This window comes from Numida meleagris, chromosome 26, assembly GCF_002078875.1.
Source record: "Numida meleagris isolate 19003 breed g44 Domestic line chromosome 26, NumMel1.0, whole genome shotgun sequence".
NCBI lineage: Eukaryota > Metazoa > Chordata > Aves > Galliformes > Numididae > Numida > Numida meleagris.
The window spans coordinates 2,310,887-2,320,580 of record NC_034434.1 but is presented as its reverse complement, the minus strand read 5'-3'; the positions used below and the strand labels follow the sequence as shown (position 1 = coordinate 2,320,580).

Sequence of the window (9,694 nt, the reverse complement as noted above, 5' to 3'; positions counted from 1 at the left end):
CTCAGCTCCTGCCCCTTCCCTCAGCTCTTACCTCCCGGCCCGAGAAGCCCCTCAGGGCGGTAGGGGGAAGGCAGAGCGGCCCGGCCCCGACAGGTGCGGCGCGTGGGGATGGCTACCCCCAGACTCTGCCCCCCCGCTCCGCAGCCAGCCCCCCTAGGAGAACACCAGCAGCTGGAGCTCACTATTTGGCAGCATGTCTTCCTCCTCCGATTGGCCCCACGCGCGCACGGTGGCTCAGTATTCCGCAAGTCCCCGCAGCAGCGCACTGCGCAGGCGCCGACCTGACGAGCAGGATATGGCCGTTCCCAACGCTCCCCTCCCGGCCGCGCACGCGCACTGCGCTGAACTCCCCGCTCGTGGCCACTGCGCACGCGCGCATTCCCACACACAAAAACCAGTCAAGAGCTCCCGACTTCCGTCTGCGCAGGCGCCCTTTGCTACCCACTCTAGCTTCCGCGCATGCGTGCCCACCCCCGCCCCGCCTGCTTCGCCTGCACTACGGTTCACTTTCTGGCAGTGCGGAAGCGCGTGCGGTAGCGCATGCGCTGTATGACTCGGAGTCCCCTTATCGTTTTGTACCTCACTATTTAGCAAGGAGCCACTCCTGTCGCAGCGCCATTTAAACTGCCGGCAGAGAAAGGGGGGAGGCAGACCTGGGTGGGTCTCTCACTTCCCAGCAGTGCCGCAGGGTCGCCGCAGGAACCTCTCGGAAGCAAGCAGCAAGGGAACGGCACTACCTTCCCCCCGTCCCTGTGGCGATTTCCAGTCCTCGCCCGATTCCTTTAGCTTCTTCCCCCGCACAGCCCCTCCCACCTCACCTGAGAAGGACACCACTGCCCGCTGTCCCCTGCGGTCTCCTCATACCGCCCTACACTGACACATCCGGGCTCCCCACTACGCCACCTCCTAGCGACGCGCCGCCACCGCGGGGAAAACTGCGCATGCGCTTTGCGCAAGAGAGGCCGGGACGTGAGGGGCGGGGGCAAAAGGCGGGAAGGCGTCGGGTGAGGTGGCGCGTGGCGCCCTCTCAGCGCTGTGAGGTAATAACTCCCATGGCGCTGCGCTGGTGTCAGCGCCCTGCCCTGGTGCTGTGTGGGGGTTTGCTGTCTCTCCTGCCCCACAAGCTTCTTCTGGTGTGTGTGTTAGGGTTTAAGGGCTTTGCTTAGAGCTGGTGCGTGGTTTAGTTGTACATCTTTTTCCTAAAACTTCTCCTAGTACCCAACCTGAGTGATCCCTGGTGCGACTTAAGGCTGTTACCTCTCATCCTAAACAGAAAGCTTAAGGGAGACCTCGCACCAGCTGTGCATACGGGGACGTCAAGGCAAAAAACAAGAGATACCGTCTGACTATGAGAAATATTTTCACCATTTGCCCAGAGAGGCTTTGCATCTATGTATGATGTGTACCGAAGGTAAACCATTTTGTGTGTTTACATCATGCTACAAACTGGTAGTAGTGCATTACATGTTCTCAGACAGGTGGCACCAGATTCTCTCCAATATTCTGGTGTGTGGTGAATATATAGACAGCCAAATGAAAGCAAATGCTGTTAAAAGTGCATGCTTCTGACCTGAAAAACAGCAGTCCTTTACCAGAGACGAAGTGGCTTTGTGGTACCAACTGATGAAAAAGCTATTTATGACTGAAATTAGAACGACCTTCTACTTGATTTTGCATTGCAAAATACATATTACAACAACAGTTACTTAAAGCCAAAATGTATCATCTTTTTATTTCCCATTCTTGTATGGAAAATGGAGGTTCTTGTAGCACAACTGCTCCTACATACTGGGCTTCCACATTTGTCCACTACTGACTCAGACAATATTACCTTTTTTATTGCTGACGCTTTCTGCAGTGTCCTGGGTTTTCTTGGCAAGTGTCTCATCCAAATCACGACTGATTTTTGGACCCTGCTTCATTCCTTCATTTCACAAACTGCTGCCTATGGTGACAAAACAGCAGGTAATGCTGCATTGTAATGAAGAAATGCTATAAAACTGCCTCGTGGGAAGTACAGAATTGGTTATACCATTCCTATTCTGGATACACATTTATCCTAGAAATTTATTTTCATTCTCTTTCCATTTTTTTTTTTTTTTTGGCTTTTGGGTTCCTAACATAAACTCTCAATTTCTACTAATGTACTTATTCTCCTCTAGCTGAAACATAAAAGGAAATTAAAGGACCCGTTTTGGAGAAAACTAAAGATTTTTTCCCCCTCTGCTCCATTAGATTAGCACTCTGAGGCTGTAGAGCTTTGATACAAGGTTTTTTTTTTTTTTTTTTTTGATAGAATAAACAGGAATGTTGCCTTTAATTCAAAACCGCCCATTTGTCACGTAGCAGTAGGGAGGTCAACCTCTTTTGCAGTTTATTTCATTCTTCTGATCAAAGTTCTCTTGTTCCCAGGAAGTGGGAAATTAAATTGGATATCTGTGAAAACGAAGACGTAATCTTACCACTCCTTCATATGAACAAGTAATCTAGGGTCACTTCTGCCCTCCTCCGTGGCAGACGTCACGTGAAATGTTGTCATCTTCACAAACTCTACCTTCTATCTTTAATACAGTTCAGTGCTACAATTAGCAGACAGTTCCTAGGTGCAGGTAGCGCTTGGTCCTTGAAAGTTTAATGGGAGTATGCCAGTGTGTGTGTTGACACTGATGTGCATGTGGGAGTACCAAATCCTCAAAGGCACTGGGGATGTTGGGTATAATTCCCAGTATCACCTAAATGATACAAGACAGGTTATTTATTTATTTACTTATTTTGGCATGAAAAGGACCGGCGAATGCTGAAGTACATAGGCTTTGGAAGTGCTTTGTGTAAATGTAAGCTTGATTTTCACGCGAAGCTGATCAAACTGATGTCCATGAAGGAGCTGTGTGCGAGAATTTTAAACAGCTCCCGCTTTTTAATATTCACTTCCTCTTTGGTTTTAATTATTTTGTTCCTACGTTTTCCCTTTCAATTTACTAAAAATCTAGAAATGTAATTAGAGAGAGGCTGAACTCAGAGAAAGCTGCCAGCATTTCTACATCATGATTAAATGTATCAGCCATCCCTTTAGTGAGAGACTGAAAAACAGGATTCTCATAATTATCTCCCTGTTATCCAGGAAAGAATCTGCAACACGTACAGATACAGAGTTATTGAAAATGCAGCACTAATTAAAATCTCATATAGGCTTCTGATGATCAGGAGAGTATGAAAACACAGTTATTTAATTATTTCCCATATTTGCTATCTTTGTTACAAAAACAAACAAAACCATTCTAAGCAAAATCCATCTCCAGTCACTGGGGAGACTTAATGAGGCTTTTATATATGCAACAGCCAAAGAAATACTGCGAGTTACTTGATTCACTTCTTATGCTGATGAGAAATCCATGAAGCACATTTTCCACATGCAATGCGGAAGGAACGCTGTGGTGCCTTCCCAAGAAGTAATAGAATCATTTATTGGCGGAAGGGCATGGTTAGTGTTTGATTTAAGATGTAAAAAGAATATTGGTCTCATCGACTTCACGTTATTTCATCGTGAAATAGTAATATCTGTGCCATAGCCATTTAAAAATGGAATAGGTTATCCCTCCGGTCTGACTTCTGCTGAGGTATCTTCCTCCTCTTGAAAATGTCATGCTCTCTCCGAGCCCAGTACAAAGCCGACATTGTTATTTATCGTGTCGAAGGAGCCTAAGCTTTGGCACTAGCAGAACACACTAGAGAACAGTAAGTGCTGATGTGGATGGTGATGAAAGGCAAAGCTTCTGAGATACAGGCTTCTTTGAACCGAGCATGTCTGAGGATTCACCAGGGACAGGAAACTGGGTTTTTTTTCTTCTCAATCGCTTTTCCTCAAAAATTAATTTGCAACAGAATAGCAAATACGGAGCTAGACAGAGTCCACTACTCCAACTTTTCCTTAACTAAGAATCAAATCATACTGAAGACATTTTTCAAGCTGTTGGACCAATTAACTAATCCTCAGTTGCACCGAGTGGGAAGGTGAGTTGAATATATCTTGTCCTTAAATATTTTTCTTGAAGTGTAGAGACGTTGAGCAGTTTATCCACATTAAAACAATAATAATTAAAAATACAGAACTGGGAACCAGAACTCCTTTAGACAGTGGTTGCTTCTCGTCCCAACCAGAGATGCGGAAGAATATAGGTAGGTTTCAGGCATGCAGATTCAAAACCATGACTGAAAACAATTCTTTGCCAGCTGATGTATAGAACTGCAGGTACCAACACTCCTCAGGCACCGTGCTTTCTCACCTGAAGGTTCACCAGTGCTGCAGTTATGCACATGCTCAGAATGGTCACTGCCTGAGCGCTTCAGCAGCTAGCTCCCACCTTCCCTGCACTTGGCTCCAGCAGCACCTATGTCCCTTGGAACAGGGAAGGATGCATTTGCTCTAGCACAGCTACCACGTGCAAGCAGCACTACAATCAGTACAAAACACAACCACGATCAGCTCCTCAATTAGGAGCCCCTGCCAGTGGTGGTGGGACAGCCGCCTTCCACACGCGGCCCCTTCTGGGGGCTGAGCTTACTGCTGTGCATTTGGCAGTTTGCTTTCCTGACTTCAAAACGCTCTAAGATAGTTTAGCTTAGGCACCGTCGCTGTGATTCAAAACTAGTTTTAATTGTGAGAAAACAAACATTGTGTAAAGAATCTCGGCCTCCTTTGGAAAAATTCTGACTTGGAAGCTTTAATTGCAGGGAATCTGTTCGTAGCGCTATTTTTGCACGTATTGGAAAAGTATCAAAGCTAATTTTTGAGAAGAGTAAATTATACTTTAAAATGCACAATTGTGAGAAAGTGACTCCCAAACGTCTTTGAGTTGGTCCTTTGTTTCTCATTAGAAGCATCTCCTATCTTCCCTGATGAGCCTGCTCCTGTTTTCAGGGCTGTTTTGCTTTAAGATGCTTTTGATCCTGTATTCATTAAAACCTGATCCTGCTGCTTCCCACCAGCCCTAATGGTCTGTGAAATTATTTTCCTTTCTCTAAGATGCTGTTAACTCTGCTAGCACCTGCAGAGTAGAGGGGCTCAGAACATTGTCAAAACTCTTCGAATTCATCCAAACCTCCTTTTCTCCATAAACAACCTTCGGTGTTATCACAGCAATCTTCTGTAGTAGAGAAGCAGGAGTGGACTGGAACAGAGCTTAAAGTTTTTATCACTGCTGTTTTCCACTTCTGCAGGTACAGAGAGATAATTGTACAAAAGACTTGGGAGTCCAGGATAAGATTCACTCTGCGGAGCACAAAGTATGAATGAGCATAAAGGGCTCAAATAGCTGGGGAAGAAAAGAAAAGGTGAATCAACTAAGAAAAAGGTAGAGGACAATGAAAAGTGATGCAAAAGGGAAAATGTAAATGCGCAGTTGCAGTCTGGACCTTGCAGGGAATAACAGGTATGGATTCTTGAAGGACCCACAAACTAAGAATTGTTCAGTTTTTTTAGTTACTGAGCTGTCATCTAGTTCTGAATCCTGATGCTAAGTCTGATTTTATTTTCATGCTGGTGGAAGAGAGGAGAGCTCTCTGAACGTGTAGTTTTGACCACAGAGATGAAGGTTAACGTTAGCTGTTACTATGCACCTTATTGTACAAATTCTAGCACTGCAATTTAAGTAATGCTACTCTAGAACGTTCTTACAGAATTAATCGGAGCTAATCAGTTCTTTGTTTATGCCTTCTCGTTAGCAATGACTATTACTGCATGAAGTTACTGCAGCCAGAATGGCAGTAACGAGCATTCCGATGTTTAATTTCATTTGAAGCTGTGCCCAGTTATTGCTTAGAAAATTGTTTTCTGGAGAAGTGATTTCAAGACCAAGCACTCAGAAGTCACGAAGCCTGACCAGAAGCGAGGCTCTCCCTGTGATATTTCAGATGTACTGTACATATCTACAGACTATAGCCTGGTAACATTATCCTTAATCTGATTTCCTAACGTGACAAAGCTTACGTTGTCTGATATTCTGTCTTTCTGCACGATCCGTCAGTAACTGCTCATTCTGCACTGTTTTCCAACTACATTTAGAAAAAGGAGGAGCCTCAGTGCTATTTTGATGGAATGTCATCAAAGTGGGGGCTGGGTAGAGAAAAGGGAATGCCAAAGTTCTCTGTGACGTTACACTATGAATACTCCATTTGCAAAAGATAGAGAAAGCTTAAATGGGAGCCACAATCAACCAGAAGCCTCAAATCCATGGAAAACTCCGTGGTGTTAATTCCAACATTTACAGAACAACGTTCTGAATGGGCTGTGCTGTCCCTTCCTGTGGCTTGTTAAGTGGGTAGGTGACGCCCGTCAAGATGGATGTTCTGTTTTCTCAATCTCAAGACCAAGATTTTGTTTTTCCTGCCACGTTCGCTGTAAAACTAATTAACAAATTACAGCCTATCACATTCGCTAAATGAGATCTGCCAAGACCTTGGGAGAAAGTCATGCTACAGTTCTGAGAATAACCTCAATCAGAGAAGGAACTTGCAAATCTTTCTTGAAAGCAAGTCCAGCTCTTCAAAGCTGATAATGAATAAGAGAGGCAATATTTGCCTGGAAAACAGTTAGCATTGTTCTGAGAAGTGATTTTAAGAAGTTTAGCTAATGAGTGTCAGGCGATCAAACTGCCAGGAGATACAAACTCAGCTGCCTGCTTTACCCGTGACCACAGAAGATGGAGATAATGATCTCTGCTGTTTAAGTGTACATGGGGGCTGAGATTTTATGGCCTTGGAACGTTTAATTTCTCCAGCCTGAAATGCCATTTGCATTTTAATTTTTTCCTTAAAATATTTGAAACTGTAAACACCTCATTGCGCAGTGACACCCAGCTGCAGCAGCAGCTTCAGTCTGAGGTAATTACTTTTCTTCCTGTTCTTTGCATGCATCTTCTCACCACTGCTGAAATGCTGTTAGTTATGGACTGCAACTCTAAGGACGCGTTACGAGAAGACGTATTTCAAACACACATCCACTCCCTGCTGCCCTGACAAACTCTCCACGTGCTGAAATGGGGCTCCAAAGCTGGCCGTGTTTTCCCCAGTAGGTGGCTGATTCCCGTGTACTTTTAGCCTGAGAAATCCGATAGGAATTCTTGTTTCCTTTGCAAGAGCGTGCGGAGGCCTGCGTGTTACGCTCACGTAACCACTGAGCCTTAACTGAGTGGCACAGAACAGCTCCCAGTTGTACCTGAACATTTACCATTAGGGTGGTGGGGTTTTTTTTAGTAGCATCTTTAAGATTGGTAACTCGTTGATTTCAAAGCAGCACTTCGTTAAGTAACTCCATTAACCCTTAAACTGTTATTGATGTGTATTAACTAACCTGTGAGCAGCAGATTACCAGTGTTAAACACTTACACGCACACGCAGTACCACCCAACTTATTCTACATGCGCTCTAAACATTGTTTTAAAACAATCTGTTGGAATTGCAGAGGGAACTCATAAATGCAAGGAAGATGAAAGAGAAAGCAGCTGCCAAGCCTTCCCCCCTGTGAACACCAAGTCTCAGATAGGTAGGAAATAAAACTTCACCTTTCTTAGCTGATACATCAACAAGTTCCTCCCAGAGAGACAAGAGGCACAATGTTGTCTGCTGTTTATTCTCGGTGCGTGCATGACTTCTCATCTCCCCGGAACCACCACCAACTGACAAGGTTCCTAGGAGAATTCTGGCAGAAATGTTTTTGCAAACATCAACTGCAGAGCCTGTGGCTGCTGCTGTGCACGAAGGCAGCTGTCTGTGTTACACCAGGACAGGAGGGCAGGCAGGTGCACGCACATTTATAGGCGTGCTGTTTGCAATGAAGGGCTATCCCACGGAAGTCATTGTCTCAAAGCTTCTAAGAACTCCAGTGTAGTCTGCTGATGATCAAGAAATTAAGCAGAATGAAAATGGAGGAAGACCTTGATTTCCACATTATACTTTTAGGGTAAACCAAGGACTTCAGAAGTACAGCCCTATTGCTAATTAGGCAGGGACCTTTTTTTTGTTGTTTTCTTCTCATATTTCTTGAAAATTATTGAAATAAGAGTTCCCCCTGCTGGTAACTGGCTGAGTCATAAATGGACTCAGGGCTGGGACTTCAAACCCAACAGAAAGAAGGCAGCAAGATGGAATGGCTGCCTCATTTGTCTGACCTTTGTATTTTGCACTTGCAGGTCTTTTTCTAAGGCACTTGAATTCAAGTCCTACTCGACTGATTTCCCTTCTCCTCAGAGAAAGGCCACTCATCTGCTAATGAAGGAGCAAGCCTCAAGATTTCGCGTTAGTAACTCCTTGGCAAGTCAGCTCCAGCTAAAAACATTATACAGTGAGTGTTTGTAACATCTTGACTGCAAAGAGCAAGTGCTTACACCTAAGATTTCATTCTGGAAAATATTCCACTATCACAATAAAGCTATTGCTTGGAGCTGGGGAAAGAAAAGCAAGTGACAAATCAAGCACAAAAGCCTAGATATATACCTACCTATACAATCATTATTTTTTAATTCAACTAGATTTGCACTTAGTTTCTCTCTGATAAACCGAGGAATATCTAAAAAAGCAGAGACATGCAAACCAATGCCTGGGTGCTGCGCTTTAATCCTTGAGACCTCTACACTGCTGATGAGTTTATAGCCCATGCTACCACAAAATACCTCTTATAAGCAAAACACAACTGGACAGCAGTAGTTAAGTTAAAGATTCCTTTGCACAGCCTTACACTAGGTGTTAAGCAGTATCTAGAAAACCTAGAATAAGTTGTGTTTTGTAGGTTACTAATCTCTTAGTTGAGGATGGAAAGCCTTTCCTACACTTCATCAGAAATCCAAGCACTGAGATTGAATTTCTGCCTCCTGCCCTCTGGTTGAAGGCACTTCCACTGTTTATAAAAAAAGAACAAAGCCAACAACACAGCTTAAACAGCTATTCCTCTGCAAAAGGTGCCTCCAAGAGGAACTAACACTTCTAATAATAAAAAGTAACACAGGATGAAAACTTTATTAGGTAGAAACCCCAGTTCCTTTGGAGTTCCCTTGTATTTATCTGGAGATAGCTGAAGTCAAGCAGGAACATACAGCAGAAGCCACCAGGCAGGCTTCTGAGAATGTGGTAATCAGTCTGTCACTGGGGAGAGCTGCTGCAGCAGTCCTCCTGGCAGCTCAAAGCTGGAGACCTGTTCTGTGGCAGCGCTGCTAAAACCAGCCAAGAAAAAAAGCCAGTGCTGATTTGAAAATAGCTTCTTGAATTGCTTTTGCAGCCTCCTCTGGGATCTCACAGTACATGAGGTCTGGAGCAAAGACAGCAAGCTGTCCAAGGAAATCCAAAAGATTCAGACTCAAGGTTAGCACAAGAGCCGACTTAAAGAATTTCTTACTTAGATGTGGAGGTGCAGCAAGAACCAAGTTGGAGCCATACCAGGAATAGGCTTTAGAGCTAAAGTGGGTCAAGGCAGCCTGAGGAATCAGGAGAGAAAATCTCCTTTATTTTCTTCCTTCTTGGCAGACTGATCCTTATATCTGTGCTCCGAATACAGACAAGTTGAAGATACTGGTAAAGACAAATCTTGGCTTAGAAAATAGGTCCTCGAAAGCTCCCAGCTTTTTAATTTCTGCTGGTCCTCCAGGGGGGTTGAGCAGAACATCCCTTGAGCCCACGGCAGCTTCTTTTCCATGGTTAAGGAATC

At 44.4% G+C, this 9,694-nt stretch overlaps 1 protein-coding gene and 1 long non-coding RNA gene across 15 annotated transcripts in view; one reads left to right on the top strand and one right to left on the bottom strand.

Annotated features, from left to right (window-relative positions):
- SPOP (speckle type BTB/POZ protein) overlaps positions 1-959 on the bottom strand; it is a 25,361-nt gene extending 24,402 nt beyond the window's left edge. The window contains exon 1 of one of the 4 annotated variants that reach the window (XM_021378007.1): positions 819-959. The gene's annotated coding sequence lies outside the window, so the exon portion shown is untranslated. The other 3 variants (XM_021378009.1, XM_021378010.1, XM_021378008.1) reach the window with 3 other exon arrangements.
- Positions 950-9,694, top strand: LOC110388584. Of its 11 annotated transcripts, none has more exons than XR_002432914.1 (5): positions 950-1,040; positions 1,274-4,011; positions 5,218-5,429; positions 5,722-7,540; positions 8,187-9,694. It is a non-coding gene; the product is annotated as an uncharacterized LOC110388584 (long non-coding RNA). The 11 variants fall into 11 exon arrangements; XR_002432916.1 differs by lacking the exon at positions 950-1,040 and adding an exon at positions 1,042-1,133; XR_002432912.1 differs by lacking the exon at positions 950-1,040 and adding an exon at positions 1,071-1,171.